This window comes from Cervus canadensis, chromosome 33 (assembly GCF_019320065.1).
Source record: "Cervus canadensis isolate Bull #8, Minnesota chromosome 33, ASM1932006v1, whole genome shotgun sequence".
Lineage (NCBI taxonomy): Eukaryota > Metazoa > Chordata > Mammalia > Artiodactyla > Cervidae > Cervus > Cervus canadensis.
The window spans coordinates 30,398,193-30,419,975 of NC_057418.1; the positions used below are offsets into that span (position 1 = coordinate 30,398,193).

General features: G+C 46.1%; 1 long non-coding RNA gene across 4 annotated transcripts in view; it reads right to left on the reverse strand.

Annotated features, from left to right (window-relative positions):
• The window catches only part of LOC122434041, a 59,870-nt gene that overhangs the window by 25,798 nt on the left and 12,289 nt on the right, over positions 1-21,783 (reverse strand). For 3 of the 4 annotated variants that reach the window (XR_006267226.1, XR_006267225.1, XR_006267227.1), the window contains exon 2: positions 1,004-1,111. This is a non-coding gene — a long non-coding RNA (uncharacterized LOC122434041). Of the gene's footprint in view, positions 1-1,003; positions 1,112-4,677; positions 5,452-21,783 lie in introns of those variants that run through there. The other variant, XR_006267228.1, reaches the window with a different exon arrangement.

A 21,783-nucleotide genomic window follows, 5' to 3' on the forward strand; every position in this document is an offset into this window, starting at 1 on the left:
AATCTATTTGTAGAGACAAGTCTAAAAATAATTTCAGTTACAATTCAAGTTGACATCAAATGTTCACTGAAACCATATTTTATCAAAGCTCAGGATCTACACAAGTAACCACCACCTCCTAATGCCCAGATCTCTCCGGTGAAGTCAGCATGTCTATCACATAGAGACTCCTATCTGAGTGTCATAGAACCTGCAGGATTCTGGAGTGAAGATGGGACGCAGATGAACCTGTTGGCAGGGCAGCAATGGAGATGCAGACATAGAGAACAGACTTCAGCACACAGTGTGGGAAGGAGAGGGTAGGATAAATTTAGAGAGGAGCATTGAAACGTATATATTACCATATGTAAAACAGATCGCCAGCGAGAATTTGCTGTGGGATGCAGAGAGCTCAGCCTGGTGCTCTGTCATAACCAGTGGGGTGGGGTGGGATGGGAGGTAGGAGGGAGGTTCAAGAAGCAAGGAATATATGTATACCTATGGCTGATTCATGTTGATGTATGGCAGAGACCAACACAATATTATAAAGCAATTGCTCTCCAATTAAAAATAAACAACAACAACAGAAAGATGAGACCCGGCAGAGGGCAGAGGGCGCATGGGCAGGAAGGGAGGGTCAGAGGTCAAGGAAGAAACAGAATGAGCCCTTGGCCAGTTCAAGCCTCCCTCCAGCCATGCTCCCCAGCCTCAACACCACTGACAATGCATCTCTGCCTTCTTTCCTTGTTGAGGAAGGAGAGGCAGGTGAGAAGAGACCAGAAAAGGGAAGGAAACAAAAAATGTATTAAGGAAAAGATGAAAAAAAAATGCCAGCAAAAGAGAAGGTTTTAATGATCTTTGCACTGCTCTGAAGGTGAGAAAGAGAAATAAAATCTCTAAAAAAAATAACCCTTCACTCTTGGCTATTTCAAGCAATGACTTTGTAATATTTACTTCTCTGGAGAAGAGGAAACAGGCAGAAGGAAATGAATGGACAGGGCTTCTCTACATGGGATGTGTGTACCTCAGAGGAAACCGTAAGCTCAAAAGTTTTTCAAGTTACTTCGTTTCTGTGATTTTTCTGAGGAAATGGTTCTGGAGCTCCCATCAGCATCTCAAGGATTTCCCAGTCCTGCAGATGAAGGCAGAGATATGTTAGAAGATGTAGCTTTAAAATTCTCACTTGGCAGGCTACTGTGAATCTTCCCCCAGGGGGCTTCCCCCGAAAGGATGAAATAGTGACTTGATCAGACTTTCCAGAAGCCCAGATGTTACACAGAGTCGTTTCCAGGCACATGTCCATATCCTTTAACCATGTCTCTTTTGATAAGATTTCAGCTTTTCTCACTATTCCCCAGTTGCTTCTAAACATGCACTGGTCAATTTGTCTCTTAGCATGTGGCATCCACAAAGCCAGCATTGTACTCCAGAGTAAGTCCAACCAGCACAGAGAAAAGATAGTCACCAGCTGTTTTTTGGACACTGTGCTTCTGCTGATCCAATCTAAGATCACATCAACTTTTAAAATAAGCACATAACTCTCTTGTCTTGCATCAAGCCTTTTTGACAAGTGAAATTTCTAAGTCTTTCTGTATCTGTTACCTCTGAACTCTATCAGTTTTCATTTCTCTTTTACTTATATGGTTGATTTTGAGAGGAATAAGGGGCAGAAAATTATGTTTATCTTTTTCCAATTTTATCTTGTTGGGTTTGGTCATTGTTATCAGATGCTTATTTAGATTGATCAATGAATCAATGCTATTTAAGTAGAAAGTGATCAAATGGTTGTCAATCAAGCTATGATGGCATCCAGCCCACGTCACTCCATCATGGCAATTTGAATTTCATGAAATTCTTTCTTAAGCAACTTGCTCAAACTTACCCTCCCCAGGTGGCACAGTGGTAAAGAATCCACCTGCCCATACAGGAGATGCAAGAGACACGAGCTTGACCCCTGGGTTGGGAAGATCTCCTGGAGTAGGAAATGTCAACCCACTCCAATATTCTTGCCTGGAAAATCCCATGGACAGAGGAGCCTACTGGGCTACAGTCCGTGGGGGTCACAAAGAGTCAGATACAACTGAGCAACTGAGCACACACACACACACATTTAGTTTGCCTCATGAAAACTGTGGTTGAAAGACAGATTTTGGCTCAACAATTAAAGCTCCTTGGGAATAGAATTGATGTTCCAGATGGCTGTGAGTGTCCTGTCAATGAAGATTGTCTAATGTCTAGCTGGTCATGGATCAGAAATAAAATAGAAAAGTTTCATGTATCATATGAAGTATTGAATTCTGCAATCTGTATGGTGACTCACAATTCCAGAATTTTTTGACTGCAGATGACTTCAGCAGGTAGTGAATAAATCAAGTGGAGGCTTCAGGTGCAGCTTGATCCAGAGCACGATGATGTCATCATGACACCTCTCTCTGCTCAGCTTGCTGTGTGTGTTGGTTTCACCTGTTGGCTGTCTCACTTGGCTACAGTCAGGCAGCTATAGCATCCTCCCAAGCCTGTGTACTCAACCTACCAAGCCCAAAGGATTCCAGCATTCCCAGCAAACTGCTTCAGGCTTACACAGATCAGGCTGGACTGGGTCACATGTCCATCCTACAACAATCACTGTGGCCAAAGAGATGAGACCTACTTCTGTGGCTATCGGTCCCTGGATAGCCAGTCACTTCACAACTTAGGGACTCGAACAACAATCACTTCATTATGGCTCCTGGTTTCTGTGGGTTAGGAATTTGAGTAAGCTCACTTGGGTAAGCTCTGGCTTAGAGTCTCTCGTACATCTACAGTCAGACTGGGCTGGGAGATGGAAAGGTCGGGGAGGGGTAGTCGGTCCTGGGAGCTGGCCCTTCTCCTAGAGTCTTGGAACTTCTCCATGTGATCTCTCCAGTTGGGCCAGTTCGGGCTTCCCTCACAGCATGGAGGGCTTCCCTGGTGGCTCAGAGGGCAGAGCATCTGCCTGCAATGCGGGAGACCTAGGTTCGATCCCTGAGTCAGGAAGATCCCCTGGAGAAGGAAATGGCATTCTTGCCTAGAAAATTCTGTGGACGGAGGAGCCTGATGGGCTACAGTCTGTGGGGTCGCAAAGAGTCAGACACGACTGAGTGGCTTCACTTTCACTTTCTCACAGCGTGGAGGTCTCAGAACTGTCAGAGTGCTCGCCTGGCAGGGTCCCAGGAGAACAAAGCGTGAGTGTTTGGCATTTTTGTGACCCAGCCTCGGAAACCACGCAGCGTGACTTCACCCTACGCTACTGAGTGAAACAGTTGCAAAAACGCACCCAGGTTCAAGAGGCAGGTACACAGACTCTGCCTCTTAATAGAAGAGCAGCAAGGTACTAGAAGAACATTTGGAAGCACGGCCATCTTTAGAAAGTATAATCACCGCATATACCAATGGGCTTAAGCCCATCCAAACCTAGTGTTGAGCTGAGAACCCTGTAGGTGACAGTACCCCCTAAAAAACCTGGGTGTTGTTGATGGAGAAGAGAGACATGGACAGTGATATGGGAAGGCCACTGTTTCTCCCTAATTTGATGTCTTAATATATATTCTATAATACATTTATCATATGACTTAAATTTTGCCGAAAACTTATTTTTCACCAAAATGAAACACAAAAGTTTAATTTTAAAAGATTTTATTAGATTACACCTCATTAACTTAGTTAGGTCCAGTTGAAAAGTAGTCTGACACATTAGGCTGAGGGTTTTTTTGCACAGCATAGCACATAGACAGGCTAATGGCATTAGCAAAGGCAAAAGCCAATGAACTATTTTTAGAGGCAAACAGCTTAACAGTTGTTGAAGAACAAGGGCTAATTACAAATGTTTCTGAGAACCTGCTCGTTCAGCACTTTTGAGGTTATGAAACTTCTCTCCTATCCTCATCCTGGCTATAAAATTATTAAATTCTAGGAGGAATTTAGCAAATACAGCAAAATGTGTGGAAAATAAAGCCTTATTTTTTCCCCCAGCCACCCACAACTCAGTATTTTTGTGCTTTTGCTGAAGTAACATTGACCCTATCCTATTTACAGTCAGGCTTTATACTGTTTTATAATTTCAGGAAATGACTGCCAAAAGAAAGATGAAATTTATTATTATAAATTCATACTTGAAAGGTAAAAAAAAAAAAAAAACCTGACCTTTGTGGATGCACAGCTGTTGTTTCAAAGATTTCCTTTCCTCCAAAAAAGAGGAGATATATGTAAACACACAGCTGATCTACTTTGCTGTAGAGCAGAAACTAACGCAACACTATAAAGCAACTAAGCGTGTGTGCTAAGTCGCTTCAGTTGTGCCCGACTCTTTACAACCCTGTGGACTGTAGCCCGCCAGGCTCCTGTGCCCATGGGATTCTCCAGGCAAGAATACTGGAGTGGGTTGCCATACCCACCTCCAGGGGATCCTCCCTACCCAGGAAATGAACCCGTGTCTTTTAAGTCTCCTGCATTGACAGGTGGGTTCTTTACCACTAGCGCCACCTGGGAAGCCTGGAAAGCAACTATACACCATGAAATAGTTTTAAAAGATTTCCCTTCCTTCCTCCAGGTTGGCTGATAGATTAGAGCATTCCTGCTCTGAACCTTTTTTGTCTTGCTAAATAAATGCCTCGACAAGCTTATTAAAATGAAAGCCCTCCACCCTCTCCCTGGGAGGGGTGGCCAACTTCAGTTAATCACCTGTTGATGGCTACATCACCTGTTGGCGGCCTGCCAGGACTGGCAAGGGGGTTGTTGAGTGCGCGGAAAGATGCTCAGCGCAGGTCTCACAGCCTCCGCTCCCTGACACCACAGCCCACTCCCAACAGAACAATGTTCAAGCAGCTGAAGGATTGGTTCCACAGCTTTATGGTTTGGCTGTGGCTAGGTGAGATTTCTGAGCAGTTTCTTCACTCAGACGCCTATTATGCCAACCCCTCAATAAAGGAACCAGCTAAGAAGTTCAGTGTTCAGACAATGGTTCATTGTCAGGTCTGTATGAATTCCAACAGCAGGCTGGCCGGATGTCTTTAAAAAAAAAAAAAATTAACTAATTGATCTATTATTTTCACATCATGCAGGATGTTGGGAGGGTTGCAAAAACCTACTTTCCAATTTTAGTTTCTTGCTGGATACACTTAGTCTGAACTTGTGATTCCTTTGTCTCTGGTTCAGTGCCCCATGGACTTAAATCTGATTCCTGTGGACAGAGGGGGCTGCAGGTAAAAATAAAATGTGCTGCCTCCTCCTAGAACTCCAGACAATATTAACATTCACGGTAGTACGACTGATACTATACAAAAGACCGTAACAAATATTGAACTGTTAATGGCACGCATAGGGATGCAGGGCACGGATGTCTGCCGTTCTCTTCAGTTCAGTTCAGTCACTCAGTTGTGTCCGACTCTTTGTGACCCCATGGACTGCAGCATGCCAGGCTTCCGTGTCCATCACCAACTCCTGGAGCCTACTCAAACTCATGTCCATCGCGTTGGTGATGCCATCCAACCATCTCACCCTCTGTTGTCCCCTTCTCCTCCCGCCTTCAATCTTTCCCAGCATCAGGGTCTTTTCCAATGAGCTGGTTCTTCACATCAGGTGGCAAAAGTATTGGAGCTACAGCTTCAGCATCAGTCCTTCCAATGAATATTCAGGACTGATTTCCATTAGGATGGATTGGTTGGATCTCCTTGCAGTCCAAGGGACTCTCAAGAGTCTTCTCCAACACCACAGTTCAAAAACCTCAATTCTTTGGCATTTAGCTTTCTTTATAATCCAACTCTCACATCCATACATGACTACTGGAAAAACCATACCTTTGACTAGACGGAGTTATGGCAAAGTGATGTCTCTGCTTTTTAATACACTGTCTAGGTTTTGGTCTACAAAGTTGGCAAAGTGATGTCTCTGCTTTTTAACACACTTTCTAGGTTTGTCATAGCTTTTCTTCCAAGGAGCAACAGTCTTTTAATTTCATGGCTGCAGTCACCATCTGCAGTGATTTTGGAGCCCCCAAAAATAAAGTCTCTCACTATTTCCATTGTTTTTCCATCTATTTGCATGAAGTTATGGGACCAGATGCCATGATCTTTGTTTTCTGAATGTTGAGTTTTAAGCCAACTTTTTCACTCTCCTCTTTCACTTTCATCAAGAGGCTCTTTAGTTCCTCTTCACTTTCTGCCATAAGGGTCATCTGTGCATCTGAAGTTATTTCTCCCGGCAATCTTGATTGTAGCCTGTGCTTCATCCAGCTCTCTTAGAAATGCCTAAAAGTGCAGAATGCAGAATGCCTAAAAGAAGTGCCGGTCTCTTAGAAATGCCCAAAACAATATGAGAGGCTGATGAATGGGTGAATGGAAAGAGAAGAAGAAATGGTGGGGCCAAGTGGTCCTGGGTGGACCAGGGGCAAGAGCTCCCTGGAGACCCACCCCCACCCCAGGACTCATTTTGGGGGACCTTGCAGATGTCCTGAATCTTGCATTAAGCATCGACCATTCTTTAATTTTAAAAAGAGAAAGAAAGCCACTGGAGCTCCAGTTACAGATGAAAATGCATATAATTTTTCAGATCTACAGTACAGATTTGTTTTGATCCAGAAATTTCACATCATGAACTAAATTATGTTTGTAACTTTTAAAGATGACTCTTCTTTTTTGTAAAAAATCACTTTCTCTTAGATAGCAGAGTACACATCATCTACCACAAGTTTAGCAAAAGACAGAAAACATTTCCAATTAAATATTATCAAAGTTTACTCCCTGATACATAACCATAATATGTTAGTCACTAAGTTGTGTCTGACTCTTTGCCACCCCATAGACTATAGCCCACCAGGCTCCTTTGTCCATTCTTGCCGGGATCCTCCAGGCAAGATTACTGGAGTGGGTTGTCATTCCCTTCTCCAGGGAATTTTCCTGACCCAGGGATCAAACACAGGTCTCCTGCATTGCAGGCAGATTCTTTACCATCTGAGCCACCAGGGAAGCTAATCCATAACCATAATATTCTCCTTCTTTTCTGTGATGAGTTACTGCCTATGGAAGGAAGACCCAGGATCGATTCAAAATTGGGCCTTAGTCCCTGCACCATTGACAAGTCATGGTTTAAATACGGGAGTGAGAGTGATGGGATGTGTTTTTGTCGTGTAACTTCAAATTTCTCTAAAGTAGAAGCTGAGTAATGTGAAGTGGACCCGTGGACATCCACGTACTCTGCTCCCTACCCGTGAGCAGAGCAGCTCTGATGCTGTCTGGAACCACTAGGACACTCTCCAGACATTAAGTGCTCTTCCAACTCCTTCTTTCATATTAAAGTGTGAATGACTCAGAACAGTTATTGAATCGTCCCCACATAGAACCAAGCTTTAAAATCAACACACACACGAAAATGTATTATTGATTGACATGTAAAAATGAGAGGTGAAGATAAAGAAGACTAATTTCTTTACATTCATTCTGAACAAGATATTTATGTCTCAGTTACCTTGATGAGGCTTATTTGCAGGAGGTCTCCCAAATTTTCCACTGCCAGACATTCTTACTTTGCAAATCTTGTCCCACTGCTCAGAGTAGAGGAGGGAGCCCAGCGGGGGCAGGTGACCCCCCCAGATCCAGTCTCAATTCCCCCTCCAACATAAACCATCATAGGGTTACCCGGACTTAGAGTCAAGAGTCACACGACGGAGAGGAAAAAAGAAGTGTGCACTGGGAATGTATGGACAATGGGAAGTGCCACGTGACAGGAACAGGGGCTCCCAGAAGTCCAGGCAGGAGCACAGTCAAGGGAACGTGACAAGGTCAAGGTCACTACCAGCAACCCCTACAGTGTGTGACCTAATTGAGCTCAGGGCAGGTTCTCAACATTTGCTGCTCAGTTCTGGAGTAGGAGGCCAGAAGGTAGTTGGTGATCAACATGTGATTAGAGGCTCTTCTAGTCTCTCTAATAGTGAGACTCTTTCACCCTGACTCCACAACCCTTCTATTCAATATCAGCTTGCCACTCAAAGTTGATATTCCACATTTAGAGAGTCATTCCTTTGACTTCAAGCTTTATCCCCTATTGCATTTAATACTCATTACAGTAACTTTGGAGAAGGGCACAACAGCCCACCCCAGTATTCTTGCCTGGAGAATCCCGTGGACAGAGGAGCCTGGTGGGCTACAGTCCATGGGGTCGCAAAGAGTCGGACAGGACTCAGCGACTTAGCACACAGCATCACCCGGTAACATTGGTCATGGTAGTTTGCAGTACAGTAGACGTAGATTCCTAAGAGCCCTTCCTGAGAACATGTTTTGATAGAGGGGAAGACACAAAGAGCATAAGCAGGTTGGGAGCCTGGTATGGAGCCAACAGACAGATCTGCAGCAGAGATGGGCCTGGGGAGGGGGAGAGGCTGGGAGGCAGGATTCTCCAAACGGGACGTTTTATATGAGAGCTTTCTTACTGAGTCTCACTTAAGGACAGACCTAATAAGCTCAGGATCATACAGATCATAAAAAAGGGCTTTTTTCCAGGACGTTTGCTATTCTTTCTTTTCCTTAACCTTGGCCAGAAACACACAAGAAGATGATTTTGGCAAGAAATGAATGACTCTACATAGCCAACCCTCTCTCTAGAAAGAAGTCAAAGGACGGTGCCTGCTGAGGGGTGTCTGGGTCTCAACTTCAAAGCCGAGATGAACCGAGTGGGCGGGGCTGCCCCGAGAACCCCCAGGCAGGCGGGAGGGGACTGCAGGGACCCTGCCTGGAAGGTAAGTCACAGAACCCAGGAGCCACGGAGAAACGCGACAGCAGACTTGAATGTTGACAGGGAAGAGTCAGTCTCAGTCCAAGACACATATGGATGTTGGGTCCCGAAAATGGAGCAAGCCAGGAGCCAAGGCCGACCAACTCGAGGGGACCCAGAGAGATGGACACAGCCATCAAAAAGCCCCTGCCCAGCACTGCTGGGTGGGGGCAGTGACCTCAATTCTCCAGCATCTCCACCAAACATGGATGGTGCCACCTTGCCTTTACAGGTAGGAAGGCTGAGGCCACATTGCTAGTTAGTGAAAAGCGGAGCTACTGCTCCAGACTGCGAGAGGAAAGTTTCGTACAAAGGAGAACACATGATTTACTGCTCTTAGGAAAATATTATCAAAGGATTATGATTCCTCCTTTTCCAAAGATTGAGAATGCTTGCTCTGAGGCCAGCCTGTAGTGTCCAATGCAAGCCTGCAGATCTGGAAAAGCCCTGTGCCGGGTGATCCATTCACGGGAAGCAGGCAGGAACCAGAGCTGCTCACACATGACCAGTTGCCTCAGCTCACTCCTGTTCACCGGATCTGCATCCTCGGGGGGAAAAAAAAACAACCCATCATGCACAGGTTTGAAGATGAAACAGCATCTCTTCTTCTGCTGGCAAAGCAGGTCAAAGGGCCATCTGAGTCTCAAGGAGAGAGGCAAAGGGCTCCACCTTCAGATGAGAGGAGAGACCAAGCCACATTTCAGAAGAGAAGAGGGGGACCTCTCCAGCGGTCCAGTGGCTAAGACTCTATGCTCACAGTCCCTGGACAGGGAACTAGATCCCTCATGCTGCAACAAAGATTGAAGACCCCACCAACTAAGACCTGGCACAGCCAGATAAGTAAATAAATATTTTTTAAAAAGAGAGAATAGGGACTGGCCAGGGTTTGGGAAGGCTTCCCAGGTGGCGCTAGTGGTAAAGAATCCGACTGCCCATGCAGGAGACATCAGAGATGTGGGTTCAATCCCTGGGTCGGACAGACCCACTGGAGGAGGGCATGGCAACCCACTGCAGTATTCTCACCTGGAGAAACCCATGGACAGAGGAGCCTGGAGGGCTACAGTCCTTAGGGTCGCAAAGAGTCAGACACGACTCAAGTGACTTAGCAAAAACACGTGCAGGATTTTGGTAGCCACCTTTGGACAAACATCCACAGAACCCCAAACTCTGTACAATGCCAAGCACCCGGGTCTTGAGGGCCACCAGTGACCTTCTCATGTCATCAGGACCACTTCAAAGACAGCTTGCATCCAAGCCAAGGGCACAGGGCCGAAGGTGACCCCACCCTTCAGTTAGTTCTCAGGCTCCGTGTCCTCTGAGGGCCGGCCCGAAAGCAGAAAGGAGCAGGCCCCCACGAGTCAGATGTGGCTCCTGCTGCCCAGAGAACATGGTCCCCTGAGAGGAGAGGCCTGTGTTCAGAGGGACTGAGTCATGTTCCCTCTGGAGACAATGAGGACTTTTGAAAGCAGGGAGCACTGGGCTCCCAGTTCACCTGGGTCTATTCAGTACCTCATTTTTCTAGGCATTCTGTCACACTTTGCTACCAAGAGGCTTTAGAAAATAAAACTTTAAGCTGAGAAGTTATTAAGCCCACAATTTTTTTTTAAAATGTAAAGTGATTAAAAAAAAAAGTCCTCTCGATCTTGAAAGTCGGAACATGAGCCATAGCCATCCAGAACAGAGGAGGCGGCAGGGTGTGCTCTGTTTATTAACGGCAGATGCCAAAACCCAAACTCAGAGAAACTCGCAGGAATCCTGCCCCTCTTGAGAGTGTCAGGTTGTTGTTCAGGAGCTCAGTTGTGTCTGACTCTTTGCGACCCCATGGACTGCAGCACACCAGGCTTCCCTGTCCATCACCAACTCCCGGAGCTTGCTCAAACTCATGTCCATTGAGTCAGTGATGCCATCCAACCATCTCATCCTCTGTCGTCCCCTTCTCCTCCTGCCTTCAATCTTTCCCATCAGGGTCTTTTCCAATGAGTCAGTTCTTCTCATCAGGTGACCAAAGTATTAGAGTTTCAGCTTTAGCATCAATGAATATTCTAATGAATATTCAGGACTGATTTCCATTAGGATGGACTGGTTGGATCTCCTTGTAGTCCAAGGGACTCTCAAGAGTCTTCTCCAACACCACAGTTCAAAAGCATCAACTCTTCGGTGCTCAGCCTTCTTTACAGCCCAACTCTCATCCATACATGACTACCGGAAAAAGCATAGCTTTGACTAGATGGACTTTGTCTGTAAAGTGATGCCTCTGCTTTTTAATATGCTGTCTAGGTTCATCATAGCTTTTCTTCCAAGGAGCAAGAGTGGAGCGGGTCAGGTGGTAGGAGCCAATCTAGGGATGAAAAGGTTCCCCAGGGTGCCCATTCTGCTGAAGCTAAACCCAGCCACTGCTGACAGTGCTGGGATGTTCACGTGGGTGCATCCCCATGGGCCAGGGCTCTCACCCCATCCTCCATCCTTGGTCTAAGAAAGTCAAAAAAGCTCGTCCTCCTGGCAGCCCTCAGCCTCCAGAATGAACCACTGGGCTCCCAGCACAGAAATCTTTTTCTGTTGCAGGTGTAAGCCTGTTTGTCCATGAAAACACAGTTGCTTTCCTCAATGTACCTGCTACTTGGCCAGGCTGAACCATGAGACCTGCCCGCAAGGTTGCTACCAATACCCCATCCATTACTGAGGTCCTCTGTGGGCTACCCAGGTGTGGAACATGAGAGCTCTCCCAGAAACCCAGAGAAACACAGTTGAGCTCTGGAGGCTCAAAGCCTAGCAGAGAGGACAGAAAGGTACATTTCTAGGTGAAAATCGAAGAATATCTAGAAGTTCAATGTTTCTCACCCAGTAGTTTCTGATCTTTTATTTAATTTGGAAACTTGTTTTTCTATGTGTTTATGTGATACACTCTCTTCTCCAGGGTTTTTGAGGTGGCAAAAATGTTCAGGTTTAGTCATCACTGCCCGCAGTGTGCAAAGGTGCCTGACCTCTGTGCTTCAGCCAAAAACACAATAAATAAACAATCCACAGCTCCAGATGTGTGGAAACCAGGTTGGGAGGAATGAGGATGAGAACTCACAGCTGCCAGGCAATGATCCTATCCCATGCTTTTATCAAAGGGCATCCTCCCTTGCAGCCAGGATGCTTTACATTAGGAAGTTGACTTTGTCAAAGCCTCGCAGATCTAATTATCCAATATTGGACATGCTATGGGGTGGAGCTGTCTAGGAATGAGACAAAGCAGAGGGTGATTATTTTAGAGTTCCACACAGGATTTCTGTAAGGGCTTCCACCTATGGAGATAGCTTCACAATTATTTCTTTCACCTGAATGGATCAGAACTGAGTACTTTATTCATGAAGGAATAAATGATGAGTCAGCATTGTCTTGGGTCTGACTGAGCTGAGATGCTATTTTGAGCACTCATATTTTGAGCCATTCATATTTCCTGGCGTGTCTTCTCCGTGGTCCCCTCCCCTTCTACTCTTTGCTTCACTTACCCTCTAGATTTCACGTCCCCCTTTTTAATCTTGAATCACCTCCAAATGCAAATGAAGTCTTTTAAAGATGACACAGGAAGGCGTTTCTTCATGAAGCCTCAAGACTTGTGCCCAGCAGGCCTCTTCCTTAAGGTTCCAGAGGCTCACGAGGGCTCCTCCGCTCTGAAAGCAGCTTGAAGCAGAACTTAGGACTGAGAATTGTCCTCATCGGCTATTTTCCAGCGCCAGAGTCAGCTGCCTCCCCTGGGAGGGTCAAGTTGCAGGCATGAGTCATAAGCGAAGATTCCTTCCTAAGTCATGCTGCTCCCATTGAGAACACCCCTGGACCGAACCATCGAATGGTAAAATGCTTTTACAGTGGCAACCGAACCTGACCCCACGGCCACAAGGAGCTGGTAAATCGAAGGGAACTAATGATGATTTGCATTTTTCAAAGGCTACCCAGAATAGCATCAACGTTCTCTTCGCTAGCTCCTAGGCAGTCATGATGACGCTCAGATAATGCTTATCTCTAAGGCATTTACAGTCATGTTCGTGGGTTGAAGTTCATTGATGATGCATTTCACAGACACTCATCACCATCCCCAGCTGGAAACTGAAACTTCCCACGGAGTTTCAGATAAAAGATCAAACAAAGGCCAGCTTCCTCCAGGCCAGAGGCGGGATCTGAGGACGCGTCTCCCATGAGTGCCCTTCTCCCGACAACGTCAAGCTTTGGGACGAGGGTGGGGCATCTGCGCTAAGCCTTGCTGACTCCAGCCCCGCAATGAGTCCTTGCTGCCCTGAGAGAGCCCCTGTGAGGGTCATGCTCCCAAATCAGAGAGTGTGCATGCTTGCATGCTAAGTCGCTTCAGTCGTGTCTGACTCTTTGCGACCCCATGGACTGTAGCCCACCTGGCTCCTCTGTCCATGGAATTCTCCAAGCAAGAATACTGGAGTGGTTTGTCATTTCCTACTCCAGGGGATCTTGCTGACCCAGGCATTGAACCTGTGTCTCTTATGTCTTCTGCATTGGCAGGCTGGTTCTTTACCAATAGTGCCACCTGGGAATCCCTAAATCAGAGAAAAGTTCTATGAAATATTGATCTTGGGGGACCAGAAAGAGCTGCTTGTAGGAAGTTTCAAATGGAAAATTCTTCACAGTTCTTATGTGGATGTGAGTGGAGGTATGAGCCTTGTACTCAGAAGCTGATGTGAGCTTCTGAGTGCCTGTGCCCAGGCCCAAGGCAGCCCCCCAGGGTGGCACTGCTGATGACACCCAGGGACCCTTGCTGCCACCCCCGCCAAAGAGGAATTGGACCAGGGAGCTCTCAGGACTCGGGGTTGGGGCCCCTGAAGCTAAAAACTTTTTAAAATTATCATTGCTTTCTGTGGCCAAAGGATTTTCTCATCTTCCCACCCATCACCTCCCTGTTTCTGATGCCGAGGGAGGTGCTTCAAACAGCTGGGGCCGGTGGCAGCCTTACAGCAAGACCTCAAGTGCTTTGACACTCTGTCCCCCGAAGGCCGGGCCTCTCTTCCCTTGATTCTGGAGGCGTCTGTGACGGCTCTGACCTGTAGAAGGGGGTGGAAATGACTCTCTGGGGCCCCTAAGGCAGGCAGAAAAGGACTTACTTACCAAAACACTCTCTCTGGGGGCTCTGACCCTCCAGGTCAGAAATCTGGTGACCCCAGGGCCACCATGTTGGGAGGAAGCTCCAGCCACTTGAAGAGGCCACATGTAGGCACTCCGGTGGAGAGCCCCCCAGGCCAGCTTTCCTGTCATCTCAGCCCGGGCACCTGACATGTGAGGGAAGAACCAGTTCCATTGTTCAAGACCCTCTCAGATGTTCTGGTCTCCCCAGGTGAGACCTCAGACACCATGGAGGCAGAGATAAGCCAGCCTGGTGTACCGTATTTAAATTTCTGTCCCGTAGCATCCACATGCATAATAATAAGCTTCTCTTTTTATAAACCCAGGCCCTGGGGTGTGCGTAGGCAGCTCTAGACAGCCAGAGCACATCCTAAGGTTCGTCTCTCATCCCAGCTTTCACAGAAGAACCACAGACCATCTGCTGAGCCTCCACCAGCAGCAGACAGCCACGCGTGCCGTGTGTGTGCTGGGTGCTGCGTGTGTAAGGGATTGGTGTAGAGGACGTGAAAGCCCCAGCCCCAGCCTCCAAGTCACTTCTGATGAGTTGAGGGGCCCTCCTCCACCACGTCCTACACACGCAGAAGTGAAGGTTATGTTTAAGGAGTGAATCTCCCAGCAGCCCTTCACTGTGGAGGGACCCTCCCTGATCCCATCAGGACCACCTCCTGATCCCAGAACAGCAGTGGGCGCTAACCGGCCCACATTCCGAGCATTTGCACTCCCAGGGGCAGAAGCCACCTAGGACACAAGGGAATCTGTGTCCTCTGGAGTCTGAGAGCTCTGCCCCTGGCAGCGCCGCAGAGGACCTGGGGTCTTCCCAAAGCTCTTGGAGAGGTTGTTCTGACCGCTCAGTGGAAAGCCAGCTTGCAGACCCTTCCCGGCGGAGCAGAGCCTGACTGGTCGTGGGGAGTGTGGAGAATTGGAGCTGGAAAGAGGCAGGAAAGAGCACCACTGCAGGCGCCCCTGGCAGCACATGAAACAAACGAAGATCACATTTGTGAGTCATGACACCAGCGCAGAAAAGCCTGGAGGCATCCTTTCTCGTGTCTCCCTCCCCGCCGCTCCCCCTTCCCCGATCTACCCACGGCTCTGTCTCCAACACCTGCCTGCTTGGAGTGAGCCCCGGGGGTGCCGAGGACACGAGGAATCCAGACAACCAGACACTCAGGCAGGAGTTAAATTCCAAGGGCTCAAGTTCTCCGGCCAACAATGACTTCACGTTCTTGGGAATAAACTATTGACCAGATGCACAAAGAGAAGATCCATGTGCGAAAACGAACACAGAGACCAGGATAGGAGTCTGAACCCAGAGAGTCTTTCCCAGACAAATCAACCCCGTGGGACTCAACTCCCAAGCCCCAGACCCTCAAAACCCTCTTAAGAGCAGCCTTGCATCTGTGTGAGCCGAGGCGTCCTTGGGTTCGGCCCCAAAGACAGTGTGTCCTCAGCATATAACTTCCAGGAAGGTAATGCCTTTGGGCTCCATTTACTTGGAAGTCCAACTCAAATATGATCACTGTCTGGAAAACTCGCTTTTTCTGTCCTGGCAACTGTCCTTTCTATCTGTTTTAAATTTAAAAGCAACACATGTCCTAGAATGTTTAGAAAATATAACCCCACATTCCCGTCCATGGGTCATTACTTCAGCAAATCTGAAACGTTTTCACTCTAGATCTCACACTGGCAGCTGCTTTGTACAGAAAAAGAAACTGAGGCAGCAGCTAGGGGAGAAGTGGATGAAAGTCAAAGTGCTGACCAGCAGAGACTGGGACTTTCAGCAGTGAGCATCCTGGGGGCAAGAGTGTGTCTTGTCCCTTTCCTCAAGAGCATCATGACACCTGGCACTCAGCAGGGATTCTAATAAGAATATGAGGAATTAATGGATGGATAAATGAAAAGCAAATACATTAATGTGTGAATGGAGAGCCAGTGAATAAGTTAGTGAGTTGCTCAGAAAGATTAAAGGTGGGAGGAGAAGGGGACAACAGAGGATGAGATGGTTGGATGGCATCACCAGTGTGATGGATGTGAGTTTGAGTAGGCTCCGGGAGTTGGTGATGGACAGGGAAGACTGGCGTGCTGGGTCTGTGGGGTTGCGAACAGTCAGACACGACTGAGCGACTGAACTGAACACATGTACATACACGCATGGGTAGATGAATGCATAGTGAGATGGCCCTAGACAGCACCTTCTTCTCCCACAAGGATCTGAATATCAAGCCTAGCCCTCTGTCCCAGTTTCCATTCTTGCATCTCTAATGGCTCTCTGGTCACATAGCTCATTGTATGACCTGACATTCCTTAAAAATTAACACTGAAACTAAGTTCATCATTATCTCATCACGGAATCCAGCTCCCTGCCCACCCCCTACAATGTCACTAGTTTCTGTTGGAGACACGATGCCTGTTAGTGATTCCCCAGGGGCAAATCTTAGACTCTTCTTTACCTCCTAACTTCCCTGAACCTCCATATCTAGTTGGACAGCCAACTCTTTTCATTATTTTTTCAAAATATCTCCCGTCTACCTATCCCTTCCATTTCATGCCTCTGTCACAGTCAGTCTCTGGTGTATGTGTCATTATCACTTGGCCACAGAGCGCTGTAACTGGGATCCCACATCCAGTGTCTCCTGCTCCTGTCCTCCCTCCATGGAATAAAAGTCAAACACCCAAACCAGATATTCCGGGTGTTTAAAATTCCTGACCTTTCTGATCAACCTGCTTGTTCTTATCCTCTCCTTGCAAATTTGTTCCTTACAGCCAATCTCACCTATAAAAGGTACAATTTCCCTTTCTTGGCTCTTGAAATGAAATTCACACTTAAACTGTCAGCCCAGGGACTTCCTAGTGGTTCAGTGGCTAAGACTCCATGCTCACAATACAGCGTTCAATCCTTGGCCAAGGAACTAGCTCCTGCAAGCTGCGACTATGGATCTGCATGCCACAATGAAAGATCCCGCATGCTGCAACAAACATCGAAGATCCCGCCTGCCGCAACTAACACTTGGCACAGAAAAATAAATCAATAAGTATAAATAAATATGAAAAAAAAAAAACTCAGCCCACTCCCTGTCTTCCTGATGGGAGGAGGAGCCTTCTGGGACTGCAACCCTGGAAAGCCTCACTCTCTAAGGAATCCGACCCCAAATCTCTTCCCCTTCAGGATGGCAGTGGCCATCTTGCCTTTGCGGTCTTACGCTCTGCCTCATTTTAAACGTTTTTTGGCCTGTATTCACTGTGATGGTATTGGCAGTGCCACCTTAGCTTAGGTCATATCCCCCCTAAGATGCTAACACCAACCATAGTCTTTGGCACCTTGTCTTTGAATACAGAAATCCCAATTCTGACATTCGTGGTGGAGGAGAGGAAAAGTTATCCTTCACTAGTGCACTTAACACGCTACTTTAATCTGTTCGTCCTCTCCAGTTGACTGAAGTTTCTGGAGAACAGTCATTCTGTCTTATCTATCTTTTTGTCACCAGGACAGAGCACTCAAGCAAGTAATCTTGATGGAATAACCATCGCGATCGTCACAGTTACATTGTTGTTTGCAGTTATACACAGCACTCTACAATCAGCCGTTAGAAACCCGTATGGGCAGTGAGAGAGTTGCCACCAAGGTAATGTGATTGGAAGGATACGATGGAAAATGACTAGGACCCACTGTCCTACAGACTCTGCCCCTGAACTGACGAAAGTGTTCCCTTATTGAGGGCGATTTTGTTGGTTAGCCAGCACATAGGTGGGGATTTATCTGATGCCTTTTAACCTTCACCATCATCTGGGGATAAGGAAGGCAATGTTAGTGATAAATTTGACCTCCTTTAAACTTGACTCAGAGGTTAAACTTACACTCAGACAGATACATGCATATACCAATTTATTAATCTATAGACAATTCCAATTCAATTAGAAAATTTGTGTCTTTGTTCACGCATGAATCTTCAGGGAAAATCCTTAGCTGACGCCTGATTTAGTCACACAAACCTGTTAACAAGGAGTACATACATGCACACTAAGTCGCTTCCGTCTTGTCCAACTCTTTGCGAGCCTGTGGACTGTAGTCCTCCAGGCTCCTCTGTCCACAGGATTTTCCAGGCAAGAATACTGGAGTGGGTTGTTGTGCCCTCCTCCAGGGGATCTTCCTGACCCAGGGATCAAACCAGCTTCTTTTAAGTCTCCTGCATTGGCAGGCAGGTTCTTTACCACTAGCACCACCTGGGAAGCCCAACAAAAGGTACAAGAGAAATAAAGTCAAGGCCAGAAAACATGAAGAAAAAATAGTATAAAAATAAGTATGAAGAAAAGCTTTAAATAGCCAGTGTGACTTATGTTTTCAGACAAATATCTGCTCCAAAACAGCTGAATAGTTTCTTAACAAATAGCAAAATAAAGATAATTTAATACTTAGTTCTTGAGTACAATTTTGGCCTTTTGGTATTCAAAGATATGCTTAAGAAAAACATGGTTTATTTTGCTGGATTGACTTTCAGATAAATGGTTTAATAATGTTTATAACACATAAGCTTTAAAACTTGTTTCCACCAGCTTTTAAGCATATTATATTTCTACTGCCAAGAATTTTGTCAAAGTTCCTAATTTGTTCAACCAGAAGTGACAGAGCCATTCCTTTCTTTATATGCAAACAGTAGAACTTTGAAAGCTATTGTCTCTATGGTGAAATAATGAAATAAATATTATAAGAAAGAACTGAATGATTCCATGCATACAGTGATTGATTGTGAAGAAATATTAGAATAAAAAAATAGTGGACAAAACTGAGCCCTTCTCTGTATCCTGCCACCTATGCTAAATTCAGGCAGCTTAATCTCTACACCATCCACCTATTGTAAGTTAGAATTCATTTGCACCCACTGGACGTGACTTTATATAAGCATCACCTTTTCACCCCTAGGGTGTCCCTGGTGGCTCAGATAGTGAAGAATCTGCCTGCAATGCAGGAGAACTGGGTTTAATCCCTGAACTGGGAAGATCCCCTGAGAAGGGAATGGAAACCCACTCCAGTATTCTTGCCTGGAGAATTCCATGGACAGAGGAGCCTGGTGGGCTACAGTCCATGGAGTCGCAAAGAGTTGGCTTCAATCATGAAATTGGTCACGAGTTAATTACTTGATCTATCTGATGCATGGATATATTTGGGCACTCACAATGACCCTGGAATAAGCATTCCCTAAGATTCCTACTAACTAGAAGCCTATGATTTATCTGGTGAAGACTCCTTAGCCTGCAAACAAAGGCAAAATATGAGCTGAAGCCTTATAGCAGGTTTTAATATTAATACTATATACTAGAAACTTGCATGTTTTCAAAGTATTCCTGGCTACATTAATCATAAAAATAAATTACTAGATGCCAGAATGTAAGTGTCTGCTGGGCCCAGCTAGTCTAGACCCTACAACCAGAGAAATACAAGCAATTCAGATAAAGCTCTAAAGGGAGCAAAAGGGACCACAGTTTCCAAAGTAGGGAAAGAAAAAGGACAGATGGAAAACGTTAAGGAGCCTTCAGCAGTGCATCCTATGGGTCAGAAAGGAACCAGGTGGATTTTTCACCTGGCTCAGAAGGAGGTGGAAATGAGCTTGTTGTTCAATCTCTAAGTGGTGTCTGATGCTTTGTGATCCCATGGACTGCAGCACACCAGGCTTCCCTGTCCTTCATCATCTCCCAGAGTTTGCTCAAACTCATGTCCATTGAGTCAGTGATGCCATCCAATCATCTCATCCTCTGTCATCCCCTTCTCCTTGTGCCCCCAATCTTCCCCAGCATTGTTACTGAGTCCAAGCTCACTCTGCTCACCATATGACAGGCCAAGGAATCTGAGAGACGAGGGGTTGAGGCAAGGAAGAGACTTTAATCGGGGACCCAGCTGACCAAGAAGATGGCAGGCTAGTGCCTCAAAATAACCATCTTATCGGGGTCTGGATGCCAGGTTGTTTTATAGCTCAAAGATGGAGGGAGGTGAGGAAGCAAAGTAAAAGGGCCATTAATCTTGCAAACATCTCTTAGAATGGCAAACCTCAGGCAGAGGACGTGTTAATTTCTTCCTTCCTGCAGTCTACAAGTGGACAAGGTTCTGAACAAAGGCACTTTAGTTTAACGGTCAGGCAGAGGGGCAGGATTCTCTGAGGCAGACCATTCTGTATGATTATAAAGCAACAAAAGCAAGTCAAAGAAACAGGCCCAACATGGAGTCAGAATTGGCTTCTTCTCTGCAACAGCATCAGGGTCTTTTCCAATGAGTCGGCTCTTCCCATCAGGTGGCCAAAGGATTGGATCTTCAGCTTCACCATCAGTTGTTCCAATGAATATTTAGGGTTGATTTCCTTTAGGATTGACTGGTTTGATCTCCTTGCTGTCCAAGGGACACTCAAGACTCTTATCTAACACCACAGTTCGAAAACATCAAAGAATTGATGCTTCTGGTCCAACTCTTCTTCTTGGTCCAACTTCTTCCTGGTTCAACTCTCACAACTGTATATGGACATGAGCTTGAGTAGACTATGGGAGTTGGTGATAGACAAGGAGGTCTGGCATGCTGCAGTCCATGGGGTCGCAAAGAGTTGGACACGACTGAGCAACTGAACTGAACTGACTAGAGATGAGGAAAAGGGCTGAAAATGGCTAGGTTGCACCCACCAGAAGATTGCCCCCTACTGGGGGCCTTTGGGAACAAGAGGAGACTTCCCGGGAAGTCTTGCCCAGGCCCCTGAGCCACCTGCCCATCTCCTTTATTTGCTGATGCTGAGTCAGTTTATGAATTTCACTTGATTGACCCAACATAGACAGGCATCCTGGGCCACCAAAGGTGAATGTCTACACTGCCTGTAAAATATAGACCCCTGGGCAAACTGTATCACACACTGATCTTTAAAAGTATGTTCATTGCAAAAGAGTAAACACATCTCCAGCAGAGAGAAGAGGCCTCTACCTTCCAGGCTGACTGTTCAGACTTGTATCCATGGAAGCATCTCTCAGAGCCATAAACCCAGATCTATTTACAGTGCTCTGTGCATTCCGTTGAGTCAGGCCAACGGAATGTGTGGCTCCGAGTTCCCAAGTGTGATGTGCGGGCTAGAGGGCCCTGGAGTTAATGTGGTGATGCTTTTGTGTGATTAAATCAGTACTGACATTTTCAAGGCAGGGAGGGAGACATTCTTATTGTGGAAAATCTCAAACATAAACAAGAAGAGAGAAAGCTAGAGAATGAGTCCTCCTTTGCCCACTGTTCAATTTTAATAATATCTAACAAACCCAATAATTTACTGATCTTTGTTTGCTTTTTCTACCTCGCTCGCTCTCTCTCACACACATACACATATATACACTTTTTTTCTGAACTACTTTAAAATACATCTCAAGATGCAGACGTAGAAGGTGGCCTGTGGACACAGCGGGGGAAGGAAAGGGTGGGACGAATTGAAAAAGAAGCATTAACATATGTACACTACCGTATGTGAAATAGAGAGCTAGTGGGAAACTGTTGTATAACACAGGGAGTTCAGCCTGGGGCTCTGTGATGACCTCGAGGGGTGGGAGCAACGCTACAGAGGAAGGGGATATATGTATACTTATAGCTGAATCCCTTCATTGTATAGCAGAAAAAAATACAACATTGAAAAGCAATTGTACTTCAGTTTTTAAAAAATTGGTAGAGTAATAATAACCAAAATAATAACAGATCACAAATGAAAAAAAATAAAGCATATCTCAGGTATCATGCCATTGTGCTGTAAATATTTCAGAAGACATCTCTAACTGATAGCATGAATTTTTCCATGAATGTCTGAACAGTCACACCTAACAAAATCAGCAAGGCTTCCCTATTACCAGTTAGTGTCCACTTTATATTTAAATTTCCCCAGTTGTTTCAGAGAC